The sequence below is a fragment of the Nerophis lumbriciformis genome, linkage group LG13 (genome assembly GCF_033978685.3).
Source record: "Nerophis lumbriciformis linkage group LG13, RoL_Nlum_v2.1, whole genome shotgun sequence".
In the NCBI taxonomy this organism is placed as follows: Eukaryota; Metazoa; Chordata; class Actinopteri; order Syngnathiformes; family Syngnathidae; genus Nerophis; species Nerophis lumbriciformis.
Window position 1 is genome coordinate 46,188,014 of NC_084560.2, and position 19,907 is coordinate 46,207,920.

A 19,907-nucleotide genomic window follows, 5' to 3' on the forward strand; every position below is an offset into this window, starting at 1 on the left:
AACCTTGAACCTTGGTCAGATGAAACAAAAATTGAGCTGTCTACAATACAATTACAATACCCAGCAATATGTTTGGAAGAGAAAAGGTGAGGCCTTTAATCCCAGGAACACCATCCTACCGTCAAGCATGGTGATGGTAGTATTATGCTCTGGGCCTGTTTTGCTGCCAATAGAACTACTGCTTTCCAGAGAGTAAATGGGACAACGAAAAAGGAGGATTAGCTCCAAATTCTTCAGGACAAGCTAAAATCATCAGCCCGGAGGTTGGGTCTTGGGCGCAGTTGGGTGTTCCAACAGGACAATGACCCCCAAACACACGTCAAAAGTGGTAAAGGAATGGCTAAATCAGGCTAGAATGAAGGTTTTAGAATGGCCTTCCCAAAGTCCTGACTTAAACGTGTGGACAATGCTGAAGAAACAAGTCCATGTCAGAAAAGCAACACATTTAGCTGAACCGCAGCAATTTTTTGGTCAAAAATTCAAGCAGAAGCTTGTGAATGGTTACCAAAAGCGCCTTATTGCAGGTAAACTTGCCAAGGGACATGTAAGCAAATATTAACATTGCTGTATGTATACTTTTGACCCTCACATTTTCAGTAGAGCCATAATAAATTCATAAAAGAAGCAAACTTCATGAATGTTTTTGTGACCAACAAGTATGTGCTCCAATCACTACATCACAAACAAATAAGAGTTGTAGAAAATATTGGAAAGTCAAGACAGCCATGACATGATGTTCTTTACAAGTGTATGTAAACTATTGACCACGACTGTATATACTGTACTACAACTGTATATTGCAAAGATACTGTAGACTGCCACACCTTTCTATCACTGCTTAACTGCCTATATTTGATGTGTATAATTTACTTTAGCATACTTTCCTAACATTTCCCTTTTTTTTTTAACATGTCTTGGGTGCACTTTATTTCTATATTTAAACCTAGTTTTGTTGGATATAGTTTGACAATAAAAGCCTTTAATCTCATTTGAAAAATTGCTCAAAAATAAAATAAAAGAGGGGCGGGCGGGAAGTGGACATGTGCTTTTTAGGGATGTCCCGATCCGATATTTGGATCGGATCGGCTGCCGATATTTGCCAAAAATTGCGTATCGGCAAAGCATGGGAAAATGCCGATCCAGATCCAGTTTAAAAAAAAACTCCGGTCCGTGTTTTCCAACGCACCTATTTAAATAATACATTCCACTTTTCTGCTGCTCCGTAATTTCCGTTCCGCATTTTCCAGCACACCTTCAACACATCCACAATTCTCACGCAGTTGCTTTTAGCTGCTGGCATTACACGACAGGCTCTTCTCACTCTTTCCTGTGTCTCCCTCTCACAGACAGCGAGCGCACCTTCTTACACACGTCACATACTGTCACGTCATACGTCACATACGTATACGTCCTCTCCCAGCAGAGAGCGAGGTAGCGGCATGGCTAACGTTAGCTGTGATGCTAGCGCAGCCGCTAAGGTGCGCGCCTGCTCAAGCGTCCTCTGCGCACGGCAAATCGATGCCACGCACAAAATCAAATAAAAAAATAAGCGCATAACAATTTTCGACACACGGACACGACAGAGACAACAGTTTTCGTCATCATTGTTCAAATATTGTGACGTCTGTCGAGACGCTTATCTCCATTCGGTGCCACACGCCCACACCATCAAAATGCCGAGGCAAAAATCTCCACATCAACACCGTATGAAAAAATAGTGATTTTTTTAGTTGTGATTTCCTTCTCTGCATGAAAGTTTAAAAGTAGCATATATTAATGCAGTTTGAAGAAGAATGTTTTAATGTAGACATGCAAGCCTTGAAAGAACATTTTGAAAATCAAGACTACATTTCCTGCAAATGGGTGCATTTCTACCCTATATTTTAACTTTAGATTTATTCTCATATCAAACTCTTTTGGCTGTCTTTTTGACACTTACCCTCCACACCCTGGATTATAAATAATGTCAATAATTCAATGTGATTATCTTGTGTGATGACTGTATTATGATGATAGTATATATCTGATAGTATATATCTGTATCATGAATCAATTTAAGTGGACCCCTGGAAAAACTTATTGGGGTGTTACCATTTAGTGGTCAATTGTACGGAATATGTACTTCACTGTGCAACCTACTAATAAAAGTCTCAATCAATCAATCAATCAAAACACATAGAATCATCATACTGCTGTGATTATATGCATCAAGTGTTCATTCAAGGCTAAGGCAAAATATCGAGATATATATTGTGTATCGCAATATGGCCTTAAAATATCGCAATATTAAAAAAAGGCCATATCGCCCAGCCCTAGTTCAATGATGTCATGTATAATTTTGTCTATTTTGTGTTTATCCTTGAATAAACAGGTCAGTTTCTTGTTACCAACCATTGTGTATTATTCAAACTCCCCTAATTCAGCTGGCTAGTTGTTATCAAGAGTACTAAAACCCTTTTCAACATGATTCTGACAACTAAGTAGGCTAAATAACTTTAAACTTTAATACATGCTCGGATTGGCCAGTATCGGTCAGTATCGGTATGGGTCAGTATCGGTATCGGATTGGAAATGCAAAAACAATATCGGTATCGGATCGGAAGTGCAAAAACCTGGATCGGGACATCCCTAGTGCTTTTTATTAGAGATACTTTTCTTTACAGTATTATCGAAATATTTTGACTGTACTTTGCAGTGGTTTAAAACATGTACTAAAAATAATACCAATAAAAATAACTTGGATTTATTGAATATGGTCCTTCTCCCTTCTGTTGCTTGTTAGCAATGCACTAATGCAACTTTATTTACTCATCATTACTTAAAACGTCATCTGGAGCATCGGCACGCCGAGTGGATTGTCACAACATCTATATCCATAACAACTGGCCTCCCAGCGCTAAATGGCTTTTTAATTGCAACTAAAGAGTTGGAATTAGACACTAACCACTAAGCATGGTCTTTCACACAACAATACACAGCCAACACTGACAAGGGGCCGACGGCAAGCGCTTACGTGGTATTAATCAAATAGCGGGTCTAATTAAAAGCGCTTTAAACAAAGCTTTTCTTCTAAATGTTGCCCAGGTATGGCAATAATTTTTGATCAGCCGAGCCTGCAAGACAAATAATTAGAACTGCCACAGCGGCCTGATGAGTGATGTCAGCATCTCCCAGTGACCTTCCCCTGCTAATTAATTTTCATTCCCCACAAGAAGGAGAAAAAAAAAGGCCGCCGTTGTTGCACATTATTAATTGAGTTCATGAAAAGATGCACCTGATTAATTTTTGTTGATAATACTTGTCATTCTGCCGGCCGTCAGTAATCATTTTATGGGCTTTGGGTCTTTGTGTGTTTTTCAAAGTTGATCTAAGTCATCTTGGCATTGGAGGATTAATTCGTCCCCAAAATGGAGCTGCTCACTTCCAGAAGACAACAAGGCCTCTGTTTGCAAAACCGTATGACTTCATTTGACTTCTTTAATCACATATTATTACAGCGGGTATGCTGAGAGGGAAGGAAAAATAAATGACTCCTACTAACCAATAATTTACTTTTATTACCAAAACATGTTTACAATAAACATGTACTGTATAATTATTTTCAATATTCTTAACTTTTGTGTGTTCTATATCAGTGTTTATGCTAATATATATATATATATATTTTTATTTTTTATTTTTATTTTTATATATTTTTTTTTATATTGTTTTACTTTCTTTTTTATTCAAGAATTTTTTTTAAATTTATTTATCTTATTTTATTTTTATTTTATTTTAAAAAAAGGACCTTATCTTCACCAAACCTGGTTGTCCAAATTAGGCATAATAATGTGTTAATTCCACGACTGTATATATTGGTATCGGTTGAAAACGGTATCAGTAATTAAGGGTTTGGTCAATATCGGAATATCGGATATCGGCAAAAAGCCATTATCGGACATCCCTAATATATATATATATATATATATATATATATATATATATATATATATATACTGTATATATATATATATATATATATATATATATATATATATATATATATTAGGGATGTCCAATAATGGCTTTTTGCCGATATCCGATATTCCGATATCATCCCTAATATATATATATATATATATATATATATATATATATATATATATATATATGTCTTAATAAGGTTATCCAAAAAATAGTGCTCGATACCGTAGTAGAGCGCAATATATGTATGTGTGGGAAAAAAAATCACAAGACTATTTCATCTCTACAGGCCTGTTTCATGAGGGGGTTCCCTCAATCATCAGGAGATGAAAAAAAAATCTCCTGATGATTGAGGGAACCCCCTCATGAAACAGGCCTGTAGAGATGAAATAGTCTTGTGATTTTTTTTCCCACACATACATATATATATATATATATATATATATATATATATATATACATATATATATATATATATATATATATATATATATATATATATATATTAGGGATGTCCGATAATGGCTTTTTGCCGATATCCGATATTGACCAAACCCTTAATTACTGATACCGATATCAACCGATACCAATATATACAGTGGTGGAATTAACACATTATTATGCCTAATTTGGACAACCAGGTATGGTGAAGATAAGGTCCTTTTTTAAAAATAAAATAAAAATAAAATAAGATAAATAAATAAATAAAAAATTCTTGAATAAAAAAGAAAGTAAAACAATATAAAAAACAGTTACATAGAAACTAGTAATGAATGAAAATGAGTAAAATTAAGTGTTAAAGGTTAGTACTATTAGTGGACCCTTAATTACTGATACCGATATCAACCGATACCAATATATACAGTCGTGGAATTAACACATTATTATGCCTAATTTGGACAACTAGGTATGGTGAAGATAAGGTCTTTTTAAAAAAATAAAATACAAATAAAATAAGATAAATAAATTAAAAAAAAATTCTTGAATAAAAAAGAAAGTAAAACAATATAAAAAACAGTTACATAGAAACTAGTAATGAATGAAAACGAGTAAAATGAAGTGTTAAAGGTTAGTACTATTAGTGGAGCAGCATGTGTGCTTACGGACTGTATCCCTTGCAGACTGTATTGATATATATTGATATATAATGTAGGAACCACAATATTAATAACAGAAAGAAACAACCCTTTTGTGTGAATGAGTGAATGGGGGAGGGAGGTTTTGGGGTTGGTGTACTAATTGTAAGTGTATCTTGTGTTTTTTATGTTGATTTAATAAAAAACAAAAAAAACAAAAAAACAAAAAAAAAAAAAAAACGATACCGATAATAATAAAAAAACGATACCGACGATTTCCGATAATACATTCTAAAGCATTTATCACGCTGGACATCTCTAATATATATATATATATATATATATATATATATATATATATATATATATATATATATATATATATATATATATATATATATATATATATATATTTATTTTTTATTTATTTATTTTTTTTTAATTTTTTTTTTTCCTTAATACACAGCAAAAACCATAAACAATGAAAACATATTTAAAATAAAACAAATGTATATTTCTTTAAAAAAAATACAATAAATAAATGTAATTCAGTAAAATGTATTTTGAATGATTAAACTTAGCTCAGTGGTATTTCTTAACCCAGGGGTCAGCAACCCAAAATGTTGAAAGAGCCAAATTGGACCAAAAACAAATCTGTCTGGAGCCACAAACAATTGAAAGTCTTATATTGAAGGCAACACATGACGTAAGTGTCTGTGTTGGTTGTATTAGCCTACTATCAAAATGACTTTAAAAGTCGTATATAAGTGTTATAATGAAGGCAACACATGATGCAAGTGTCTATATTAGCCTACTATCAAAATGACTTTAAAAGTCTTATATAAGTGTTATAATGAAGGCAACACATGATGTAAGTGGCTATATTGGCTATCTTAGCCTACTATCAAAATGACTTTAAAAGTCTTATATAAGTGTTATAATGAAGACAACACATTAAGGAAGTGTCTATATTAGTTATATTAGCCTACTATCAAAATGACTTTAAAAGTCTTATATAAGTGTTATAATGAAGGCAACACATGATGTAAGTGTCTATATTAGTTGTATTAGCCTACTATCAAAATGACTTTAAAAGTCTTATATAAGGGTTATTGTGAAGGCAATAGCAACTTATAAACACATATATACATATATATATATATATATATATATATATATATATATATATATATATATATATATATATATGTATGTATATATATATATATATATATATATATATATATATACTGTATACATACATATATATATATATATATATATATACACACACACATACATGTATATAGTTTTAAAGACAAACTGTTGTGTTATAGTTGACTAAATATATCATTATTAATTATTAGTTAAAACCTTTCAGCTTTTTCGCATTACAATCTGTTTTTTACTCTTTTTTTCTTAGTTTTACTGTTGTTTTTTTTAGATAGATAGTCATTTGAAAATACACAGCTTTAAACATTTTAGCAGATACGTTAGGTATCGGCAATACCAGCTTGAATTTTACTTGGTATCGGATCGGAAAGAAAATCAGTGGTACCGCACATCACTATTAGCTGGAATGTTCTGCACATAGTCTTGCATATGAGTCTGCTAAGTTGAAGTATTTACAATAAACTTGAAACAAAAACCTCGACAACGCACTTTTTTCTCAACATCGTGTTGTTGATGAAAAGCCCTTAGCGCTACAAGAGCCTGTTGTTGTACGATAAGACGGAAAAATGCGGAGAGGGGTGTCTTAGCAATCCATTTAGAATGAATAACAACACAGAAAGCATTCTTCTTAATGAAAACGTATAATTTGCCTGAGGAAGCTGAGGGGTAATCGGAGCAATGCAAGATGGCAGTCTTTAATGGCCGCTCTCACCACGACGCCACATTGTTCTTGACAGTTAGAAAATGATGTTGGGGAAACTATTAAAAACATCTGTAATTACGCTGGGCAAATGTGTTGATTTCCCCCGCTTCCCCCCTCCTACTTGTGGCCATATTTGACACGCTCAGCACAATGAGGAGATGAATTAGTACTAATACACAAGTCCGTCTTTAATTGGAGGATCATTATACCTCATCCATAGAGAGGCCCACAGCTAAACTCTGTTCTTTCAACAAAAAAGGAAAAAAAAGCGGGACACAAAAAAAGCGGCTCTAATGAATACTCCTGTGACTTAGTGCCGTCTCGCACAAAAGAGGAGGCACATAAAGTGTTTTTATCTTCCACGTAGTTCCATGTAATTGTTGGATTGAGGTGCAAGATCAATGCTGGCTTCTCCCTTTCCGAATCATTAAAACAGAGGTTGATTACGGGTTACGTCGGGTATAATGCGACAGAATATTTGATCAATGCGATGTTTCAATGAGCTTAGAGCAACAATAGTTTGACCTCAATATAACAGCACACCAACTTGCAATGAAGAGACTCCTATTTTGCTTATCAAACTACTTTTAGTATTTAGTAGAGATGCGCGGATAGGCAATTATTTCATCCGCAACCGCATCAGAAAGTCGTCAACCATCCGCCATCCACCCGATGTAACATTTGATCAGAACCGCACCCGCCCGTTGTTATATATCTAATATAGACGATGCAAGGCAGGTTATAAAGCTTTTGCCTGTTAAAGAAAGGAGACTGATCCAATGCAGCACAGACATTCGCGTGCCACGCTGTCACGACCCAGACGCACACCAGTGCGCAATCATATGGGAGCCGCGCTGAGCGCACCTCTAAGCGCGTCTCGCTGCCGGCGACGGCCGGGTATGGGCCCGACGCTCCAGCGCCATCCATTTTCAGGGCTAGTTGATTCGGCAGGTGGGTTGTTAAACACTCCTTAGCGGGTTCTGACTTCCATGGCCACCGTCCTGCTGTCTATATCAACCAGGGTGAGCCCCACCCCTTTCGTGAGCGCACTGCGCGCGGAGTGACCCCTGTTACGAGCCCCCGGCCACGGGGGTGGCGGGCAGGTAAGCTGCACGGGCGGAGCGCGCGGAGTGACCCCTGTTACGAGCCCCCGGCCACGGGGGTGGCGGGCAGGTAAGCTGCTTACCTGCTGCGCGTGACGCCGGCCGCGGCGAAGGCGGACGAGGCGGGGTGTCGGTGCGGTGGGCGCGGTGGTGACCCTGGACGTGCGTCGGGCCCTTCTCGCGGATCGCCTCAGCTACGGCTCCCGGTGGGGCCCTCTCGGGGGAAGGGGCCTCGGTCCCGGACCCCGGCGAGGCGTCCCTTCTCCACTCCGTAAAAGTGTCCATCTCTTTTTTTTTTTTTCTTCTGTTGTGGCATATGCTGCAGGTGCCTGCTCGTTTTTCGTATGTGGGTAACAACATTTAACTATGTATATATATTTCCCAATTGGTTTAACTGCCACCCGCCTGAATCTATTTAAAATCAAATTTTTTTTTATTTCAACCGCCCGACCCGACCCGCGGATAAAATCTAATTTTTTTTAATTTCATCCGCCCGATCCGCGGATAATCCGCGGACTCCGCGGTTGTGCCCACAAACCGCGCATCTCTAGTATTTAGTATCGGCGGACCTGACAGGACACTGAATTAAGATGTGTTAATGCTAGTGTTCCAAACTGTGTGCAGTGTTTGTGGAAACTTTGCACACTAAAATAAACAATGCTTGTAACTAGAGATGTCAGATAATGTCGGCCTGCCGATATTATCGGACGATAAATGCTTTAGAATGTAATATCGGAAATAATCGGTATCGGTTTTTTTATTATCGGTATCGGGGTTTTTTTTTTTTTTTTTTTTTTTTTAATTAAATCAACATAAAAAACACAAGATAAACTTACAATTAGTGCACCAACCCAAAAAACCTCCCTGCCCCATTTACACTCATTCACACAAAAGGGTTGTTTCTTTCTGTTATTAATATTGTGGTTCCTACATTATATATCAATATATATCAATACAGTCTGCAAGGGATACAGTCCGTAAGCACACATGCTGCTCCACTAATAGTACTAACCTTTAACACTTCATTTTACTCATTTTCATTCATTACTAGTTTCTATGTAACTGTTTTTTATATTGTTTTACTTTCTTTTTTATTCAAGAAAATGTTTTTAATTTATTTACTTATTTATTTTTATTTTTTTATTTTTTTAAAACATACTTGCCAACCCTCCCGGATTTTCCGGGAGACTCCCGAAATTCAGCGCCTCTCCCGAAAACCTCCCGGGACAAATTTTGTCCCGAAAATCTCCCGAAATTCAGGCGGACTCAGGTCCTCATGGGTTTATTGTTAGGCAGTTTCATTAACGTCCTCCCAGCGTGGCAACAACACACAACAACAGCAGCCACGTTTTTGTCTACCGTAAAGCATTTCGTCTGCCGTAAACAGCAATGTTGTGACACTCTTAAACAGGACAATACTGCCATCTAGTGCATTTGATGAAAGCACTTTTGTGCGTGCCACACATCAATGCATCATCAGAGAGGGTGTTCAGCATGGTTAGAAAAATAGGGACAGAGAATAGAACAAGGATGGACAATTCAACCCTTAACTCAACAATGAGTAGATGAGTGTTATGTGTGTGTATATGTGTAAATAAATGAACACTGAAATTCAAGTATTTATTTTATATATATATATATATATATATATATATATATATATATATATATATATATATATATATATATATATATATATATATATATATATATATATATATATATATATATATATATATATAATAAAATAGATATATATACATATATATATATATATATATATATATATATATATATATATATATAAAACAAATATATATATATATATGTATGTATATATATATATATATATATACATATAATAAAATAAATATATATATATATATATATATATATATATATATATATATATATATATATATATATATATAGCTAGTAGAGATTCGCGGTTTGCGGGCACAACCGCGGAGTCCGCGGATTATCCGCGGATCGGGCGGATGAAATTTAAAATTTAGATTTTATCAGCGGGTCGGGTCGGGTCGGGTCGGGTGATTGAAATTAAAAAAAATTAGATTTTAAATAGATTCAGGCGGGTGGCAGTTAAACCAATTGGTAAATATATATACATAGTTAAATGTTGTTACCCACATACGAAAAACGAGCAGGCACCTGCTGCATATGCCACAACAGAAGAAAAAAAAAAAAAGAGATGGACACTTTTACGGAGCGGAGAAGGCCCCCGACGCCTCGCCGGGGTCCGGGACCGAGGCCCCTTCCCCCGAGAGGGCCCCACCGGGAGCCGTAGCTGAGGCGATCCGCGAGAAGGGCCCGACGCACGTCCAGGGTCACCACCGCGCCCACCGCACCGACACCCCGCCTCGTCCGCCTTCGCCGTGGCCGGCGTCACGCGCAGCAGGTAAGCAGCTTACCTGCCCGCCACCCCTGTGGCCGGGGGCTCGTAACAGGGGTCACTCCGCGCGCTCCGCCCGCGCAGCTTACCTGCCCGCCACCCCTGTTGCCGGGGGCGCGTAACAGGGGTCACTCCGCGCGCAGTGCGCTCACGAAAGGGGTGGGGCTCACCCTGGTTGATATAGACAGCAGGACGGTGGCCATGGAAGTCGGAACCCGCTAAGGAGTGTGTAACAACCCACCTGCCGAATCAACTAGCCCTGAAAATGGATGGCGCTGGAGCGTCGGGCCCATATACCCGGCCGTCGCCGGCAGCGAGACGCGCTTGGAGGTGCGCTCAGCGCGGCTCCCATATGATTGCGCACTGGTGTGTGTCTGGGTCGTGACAGCGTGGCACGCGAATGTCTGTGCTGCGTTGGATCAGTCTCCTTTCTTTAACAGGCAAAAGCTTTATAACCTCACTAATGCCTTGCATCGTCTATATTAGATATATAACAACGGGCGGGTGCGGGCGGATGGCGGGCGGATGCAGTTCTGATCAAATGTTAGATCGGGTGGATTGCGGATGGTTGACGACTTTCTGATGCGGTTGCGGATGAAATAATTGCCTATCCGCGCATCTCTAATAGCTAGAATTCACTGAACGTCAAGTATTTCTTATATATACATATATATATATATATATACATATATATATATATATATATATATATATATGAAATACTTGACTTGGTGAATTCTAACTGTAAATATACTCTCCCCTTTTAGCCACGCCCCCAACCACGCCCCCAGCTACGCCACCGTCCCACCCCGACCCCACCCACCCCCACCCCCCTTCCCCCCACCTCCCAAAATCGGAGGTCTCAAGGTTGGCAAGTATGTTTTAAAAGGACCTTATCTTCACCATACCTGGTTGTCCAAATTAGGCATAATAATGTGTTAATTCCACAACTGTATATATTGGTATCGGTTGATATCTGTATCGGTAATTAAGGGTTTGGTCAATATTGAAATATCGGATATTGGCAAAAAGCCATTATCGGACATCCGTACTTGTAACTACAGATGTCGATAAATGCTTTAAAATGTAATATCGGAAAAACATCGGTATCGGTTTCAAAAATTTAAATTACAGTAATGACTTTTTTTGACATTGCATACATTTATCATTTGTTTTCAAAACGGTTAGAAAAAAGTGGGACCCCAAAAGTGTACTGTGGGCATACTTGCCAACCTTGAGACCTCCGATTTCGGGAGGTGGGGGGTTGGGGGCGGGGCGTGGTTGGGGGCGTGGTTAAGAGGGGAGGAGTATATTGACAGCTAGAATTCACCAAGTCAAGTATTTCATATATATATATATATGTATGTGTGGGAAAAAAATCACAAGACTATTTCATCTCTACAGGCCTGTTTCATGAGGGGGGGTACCCTCAATCATCAGGAGATTTTTTTTAATTTTTTTATTTTTTTTATTTTTTATCGAGCACTATTTTTTGGATAACCTTATTAAGACATATATATATATATATATATATATATATATATATATATATATATATACACATCCTGAAAATATGCAAACAAAACTGTGTTTAGATAATTGATACTTCAAACTTGCATAAATAAATATTAAGGAATATAACATAACTTGGCTTCTGAGAGCTTCAAAATGTAATGAATAAAATGCTAAAGTTGTTGATAAACAAGCAATTATTTTAATAATTAAATATGGTCATTTTAAATAAATTATTATGATAATTTAAAATTAATTATTTCAAATATGTTTATTTTAATGTATAATTCTATGGCTGGATGTAATAAGGAGTCGGAAAAAATAAAAAATAAAAATACAATTAATTTTGATGTTTTTAGCAAAATATAGGAATTTTTTTTTTTTTTTTTTTTTTTAATTAATAAATATACTTATTTTTAGGTAAGATAAACATAATAATACAATTTATCTCTAGTCTGGATGATTTAGTTCTTGTCACCCTGTTGTCCTCCCGTCAGTCCTCACTCACGCCCCCTCCAGCTCCGGCTGAAAATCGGGAGATTTTCGGGAGAATATTTGTCCCGGGAGGTTTTCGGGAGAGGCGCTGAATTTCGGGAGTCTCCCGGAAAATTCGGGAGGGTTGGCAAGTATGACTGTGGGACCCCATTTTTATGACTTGATGGGGTCCCTGGGAAAATTCCTAGCACCAACACTGCTGTTAAATATTAAGATAATATTGAATGAATTCAAGATAATAAGAGCACAATAATGTCGGAGGAAGCAGAGCAAATGTAATGCCCACTGAGGAAGTCATTAGCTCGCTCTCAGCAAACGACAGCCCATCAAACGGGCGAGCAATCTTCAAGTCGTTTGGCGGCCCCGACACACTTAAAGCTCAAGCTAACAGGTCAGGAGCGAAGACGTGAGCGACCGAAGACAACGAGGAAAAAAAGGTGGAATGTGAACTATAAGTTTTATTGTTTTTCTTGCTGCAATGTCAGCGAGGTTTAAGGTTTGACCTCCATGCTAATGGAGGAGGCCCCACTTCTTTATCTATTACTGACCAACGTGATCACCCTGGCTTGGAAACTAAAAAGTGCTGAAATGGTCTAAATGATGAGCGCAAGGATCTGCAGGGGGTTTTGCATATCACACATCCTCCGTGGCTTTAAGAGAGAAGGGGTAGGAGAAAAAAAAAAGGTGAAAGAGGTCAGCTCAATATGCATATAATTTGGCGTTAAATTCCAAGTTTGGGTTTTAAGTCGGCTGATGAAAGGCGGCTATGAATAAATGTAATCTTTTTTTTCTCCTCGCATTTTGGGTCATTTGCGGGAAATGGCCGGGCCGAAAAGTCTTTGTTCAGCACGTCGGATGGCTGTTCGGGTTTCTTAATGCCGTTCCGTGCAAATCATTGTCCTCCTGAAACTCCCTCAATGTTTAAGCAATGTCAAGCAGTTCATGTCCAGCTTTGCTGGCGCTAAACAAAACTCAGTAGGGCAAAGACCGCCGCCAAGGCCACACCGCTAACTTGATCAGCAGTGTTGGAATAAAAATCAAGCATAGATTCTAGCTACTTTCCAACAAAGGCAATTGAATGAATCCTTCATAAAGCCAATTAGTTAAAGTAATTATTGCGTTACTTCTTTGAAACACTTCCAATGTTAGCTTTGTAGCGGCGTTTCCCATTGATTGATTGATTGATTGAAGAATTTTTTTTGAAGTTTGCATAGGAACGGGTACAATTTTCATCATTCACTGGTACAAGGTCAACTAAAAGTAAATTATTCAAGAAAGCCTAAGCTTGTTTCGGTTGAAATACTTTGTTTTTACCCATGTAACATTGAAAAACATACATCTAGAACAGAGTACTATGCAATCAAAGTTCAAATGACTACAATAAAATAAATAAAGATTTAACATTTTTAAAAAGTAAAAGGCTTTGTCTATTCCCAGTTACGGGTAGCCGCTGCTCCATGGACTTGCCCATCCATCCATCCATCTTCTTCCGCTTATCCGGGTCGCGGGGGCAGCAGCCTAAGCAGGGAAGCCCAGACTGCCCTCTCCCCAGCCACTTCGTCCAGCTCTTCCCGTGGGACCCCGAGGCGTTCCCAGGCCAGCCGGGAGACATAGTCTTCCCAACGTGTCCTGGGTCTTCCCCGTGGCCTCCTACCGGTCGGACGTGCCCTAAACACCTCCCTAGGGAGGCGCTCGGGTGGCATCCTGACCAGATGCCCGAACCACCTCATCTGGCTCCTCTCTATGTGGAGGAGCAGCGGCTTTACTTTGAGCTCCCCCCGGATGGCAGAGCTTCTCACCCTATCTCTAAGGGAGAGCCCTGCCACCCGGCGGAGGAAACTCATTTGGGCCGCTTGTACCCGTGATCTTGTCCTTTCGGTCATAACCCAAAGCTCATGACCATAGGTGAGGATGGGAACGTAGATCGACCAGTGTGGTTTTCGTCCTGGTCGTGGAACTGTGGACCAGCTCTATACTCTGGGCAGGGTCCTTGAGGGTGAATGGGAGTTTGCCCAACCAGTCTACATGTGTTTTGTGGACTTGGAGAAGGCATTCGACCGTGTCCCTCGGGAAGTCCTGTGGGGAGTGCTCAGAGAGTATGGGGTATCGGACTGTCTGATTGTGGCAGTCCACTCCCTGTATGATCAGTGTCAGAGCTTGGTCCGCATTGCCGGCAGTAAGTCGGACACGTTTCCAGTGAGGGTTGGACTCCGCCAAGGCTGCCCTTTGTCACCCATTCTGTTCATAACTTTTATGGACAGAATTTCTAGGCGCAGTCAAGGCGTTGAGGGGATCCGGTTTGGTGGCTGCAGGATTAGGTCTCTGCTTTTTGCAGATGATGTGGTCCTGATGGCTTCCTCCGGCCAAGATCTTCAGCTCTCGCTGGATCGGTTCGCAGCCGAGTGTGAAGCGACTGGGATGAGAATCAGCACCTCCAAGTCCGAGTCCATGGTTCTCGCCCGGAAAAGGGTGGAGTGCCATCTCCGGGTTGGGGAGGAGATGTTGCCCCAAGTGGAGGAGTTCAAGTACCTCGGAGTCTTGTTCACGAGTGAGGGAAGAGTGGATCGTGAGATCGACAGGCGGATCGGTGCGGCGTCTTCAGTAATGCGGACGCTGTATCGATCCGTTGTGGTGAAGAAGGAGCTGAGCCGGAAGGCAAAGCTCTCGATTTACGGGTCGATCTACGTTCCCATCCTCACCTATGGTCATGAGCTTTGGGTTATGACCGAAAGGACAAGATCACGGGTACAAGCGGCCGAAATGAGTTTCCTCCGCCGGGTGGCGGGTCTCTCCCTTAGAGATAGCGTGAGAAGCTCTGTCATCCGGGGGGAGCTCAAAGTAAAGCCGCTGCTCCTCCACATGGAGAGGAGCCAGATGAGGTGGTTCGGGCATCTGGTCAGGATGCCACCCGAACGCCTTTAGGGCACGTCCGACCGGTAGGAGGCCGCGGGGAAGACCCAGGACACGTTGGGAAGACTATGTCTCCCGGCTGGCCTGGGAACGCCTCGGGGTCCCACAGGAAGAGCTGGACGAAGTGGCTGGGGAGAGGGAAGTCTGGGTTTCCCTGCTTAGGCTGCTGCCCCCGCGACCCGACCTCGGATAAGCGGAAGAAGATGGATGGATGGATGGATGGATGGGCTTACCGGTTATTGGAAAACAATAACGTTCTTACAAGCAACGTTACAGTTAACAGGAATTCTCACGACAGCGTGGAAGCAACTGAGGCAAAATGGAATCCGCTGTTGCTTCAGTCTAATCTAGTTTTACTATTTAAAAAAAGTTAGCTCAGGCCTTCAGTTACGCTATGCTATGACCGAACAGCATTAATCTGCTCAATACAACACTGACATGGAGGAAGGAGTAATAAATAAATAAATAAATGGGTCATAGAACATGTTAAGATTTCCCTCATGATGGAAGAGGTAAAACTGTGAATTTACCCAAGCTAGCATGCATGCGAGCTTGTTAGTATCTTAGTGTTACTTCAGCTGTGTGTTGGACAAAGAACATGTAAGTTGTGGGCACTTTTTACGTTTATTTTGTTACAAAGCCTTTCTTCAACGGAGTATTTTATTCAAACTCAAATTAATACGGAACAACACTCAAACTAGACCAGGGGTGCTCATTACGTCGATCGCGATCTACCGGTCGATCTCGGAGGGTGTGTCAGTCGATCACCAGCCAGGCATTAAAAAAATAGTCCTAAAAATGAGCGATCATAAATCTTCACTATGACGTCACTTTCGTCACTTGATTGACATTTAACGGCACCCGAGGGTCTTCTGAGATGACGCTGGCTGCTGCCAGCTCATTAAAATTACCGACTGGAAGGCGAGAAACACTTTATTTCAACAGACTCTGGCGCCGTACCTGTCGTCAAAACTCCAAAGACCGACTGCACAGTTGCACAATAAAAGCTCTGCTTCATCCTGCCTGCGCTACCAAAATAAGAGTCTCAGAAAGCTGGCGTGCACAAGCTAGCAAGCTACGGAGTTTGCCGACAATGTATTTCTTGTAAAGTGTATACGAAGGAGTACGGAAGCTGGACAAATAAGATGCCAAAAACCAACCACTTTCATGTGGTATTGGACAGAAAGGAGGACTTTTTTTTTTTTCCTCCATTCGAAAATTTAACTTGTTAACAATATTAACTATATGTGTTAAACATGCTTGTTTTATCTTTAACCACCTTTAAGTTGTTAACAATATTAACTATTTGTGTTAAACATGCTTGTATTATTTTTAACCACCTTTAACTTGTTAACAATATTAACTATATGTGTTAAACATGCTTGTTTTATCTTTAACCACCTTTAACTTGTTAACAATATTAACTATATGTGTTAAACATGCTTGTATTATCTTTAACCACCTTTAAGTTGTTAACAATATTAACTATATGTGTTAAACATGCTTGTTTTATCTTTAACCACCTTTAAGTTGTTAACAATATTAACTATTTGTGTTAAACATGCTTGTATTATTTTTAACCACCTTTAACTTGTTAACAATATTAACTATATGTGTTAAACATGCTTGTTTTATCTTTAACCACCTTTAACTTGTTAACTGTCACGACTTGATCTTGGGAGTTTGCTTTTCCAGGATGCAACGGAAAGTTGGCACGGGTGAGACGGGAATTAAGGTACATGATTTATTATTACCAAAAAAAAAGGAATAAATGAAAGCGCGCACAGTGGCGGAGAACAAACTATGAAAAACAAAAAGACTATAAACATGGAACCAAAACTTACTTTGACAAGGGACATGAAGCAGGATCTTAAGAGGAATGGACAGAGCATACAACCAGAAATGTGGTGTGAGGTCGTCAGGACGAACAACAGAAAATGAATGAACTTAAATACTTATGGACATGATTAACAATAGGTGCGTGACTCAAAACAGGTGCGTGACATGACAGGTGAAACTAATGGGTAACTATGGTGACAAAACAAAACAAAAGTGCACAAAAAGTCCAAAAATAAAACCTGATCACACAGACATGACAGTTAACAATATTAACTATTTGTGTTAAACATGCTTGTATTATTTTGAACCACCTTTAACTTGTTAACAATATTAACTATATGTGTTAAACATGCTTGCATTATCTTTAAACACCTTTAACTTGTTAACAATATTAACTATATGTATTAAACATGCTTTTATTATCATTAAACACCTTTAATGTATTAACAATATTAACTATATGTGTTAAACATGCTTGCATTTATCATTAAACACCTTTAACTTGTTAACAAAAACATATATTTCATAAATAAGTAAATATAAATGATATATATGAATGAGGTAGATCCCCACGACTTGATCAATTGAAAAGTAGCTCGCCTGCAGAAAAAGTGTGAGCACCCCTGAACTAGACAATCCAAATTGACGAGTAGCACATTTAGGGCTGGGCGAAAAACACCCATATTGTATTTTTTGCAACTTTTGAGACACCATCCATCCATCCATCCATCTTCTTCCGCTTATCCGAGGTCGGGTCGCGGGGGCAGCAGCCTAAGCAGGGAAGCCCAGACTTCCCTCTCCCCAGCCACTTCGTCCAGCTCTTCCTGTGGGAGCCCGAGGCGTTCCCAGGCCAGCCGGGAGACATAGTCTTCCCAACGTGTCCTGGGTCTTCCTCGCGGCCTCCTACCGGCCGGACGTGCCCTAAACACCTTCCTAGGGAGGCGTTCGGGTGGCATCCTGACCAGATGCCCGAACCACCTCATCTGGCTCCTCTCCATGTGGAGGAGCAGCGGCTTTACTTTGAGCTCCTCCCGGATGGCAGAGCTTCTCACCCTATCTCTAAGGGAGAGACCCGCCACCCGGCGGAGGAAACTCATTTCGGCCGCTTGTACCCGTGATCTTGTCCTTTCGGTCATAACCCAAAGCTCATGACCATAGGTGAGGATGGGAACGCAGATCGACTGGTAAATTGAGAGCTTTGCCTTCCGGCTCAGCTCCTTCTTCACCACAACGGACCGATACAGCGTCCGCATTACTGAAGACGCCGCACCGATCCGCCTGTCGATCTCACGATTCACTCTTCCCTCACTCGTGAACAAGACTCCGAGGTACTTGAACTCCTCCACTTGGGGCAAGATCTCCTCCCCAACCTGGAGATGGCACTCCACCCTTTTCCGGGCGAGAACCATGGACTCGGACTTGCAGGTGCTGATTCTCATCCCAGTCGCTTCACACTCGGCTGCGAACCGATCCAGTGAGAGCTGAAGATCCTGGCCAGATGAAGCCATCAGGACCACATCATCTGCAAAAAGCAGAGACCTAATCCTGCAGCCACCAAACCAGATCCCCTCAACGCCTTGACTGCGCCTAGAAATTCTGTCCATAAAGGTTATGAACAGAATGGGTGACAAAGGGCAGCCTTGGCGGAGTCCAACCCTCACTGGAAACGTGTCCGACTTACTGCCGGCAATGCGGACCAAGCTCTGGCACTGATCATACAGGGAGCGGACTGCCACAATCAGACAGTCCGATACCCCGTACTCTCTGAGCACTCCCCACAGGACTTCCCGAGGGACACGGTCGAATGCCTTCTCCAAGTCCACAAAACACATGTAGACTGGTTGGGCAAACTCCCACGCACCCTCAAGGACCCTGCCGAGAGTATAGAGCTGGTCCACAGTTCCACGACTAGGACCAAAGCCACACTGTTCCTCCTGAATCCGAGACACAATTTCCGAAAACCAATTTGATGTTCACCGTATTTCTCCCCACATTTTTGGTTTCCGAACTGTACGACGTTTGAGGTCCCACTGTTGCCGTAAGGTCCTGTTGTACTTGTGACAGAAACAGTAGGGCCCCTGCTGGTTGCAGCCAAGTAGTGCACTCCATTGTTGCCTCAATTGCTTCAAGATACGATTGATTAACAGAAAATGTTGATTCAAACAATACCCCGTGATAATGATGTCAGAAAAGTTTAGGTCAACCACACTGACGAGGAACTTATTTGTCGAGCGAGGCAAAAAAAAACCCCACGACGGATGGAGGGCGGCCAGTCAAAAGAGCGAGAACGTCATTCATCTGCTAACCTGTTCAAGGTGCGCCCGCCTGGTTGATGTCCTCCTCCTTTGGTGGGGAAACATATGTCCACAGCAGCTGTGCCACCGTCAATAGGCAGTGATTGTACGCTCGCTAACCGCATTCCCGGGAGCCAGGCCAAGTTTGAGCCGAGTGAGCTGTCCCATATTTTTTTTTCCTCCGTGCGATCCTTTTTCTACATTCCACCTGACAAATGAATCTCAGCGGAATTAGCGGCCATTCACTTTGGCCCCGAACTGCATCCGAGCTCGCTTTCTGTAACACTACACACCAGCTGCTAGGAAGCGCTGGCTTAAAAAAAACAAAAACATCTTCATTCTAGTTCATCCCAAATAGGTTGGAGGTGAGGTTCCACCAAACTACAGTTGGCTGGTGCTTTGGCGCACAATGATTCTAGGATTCACTTT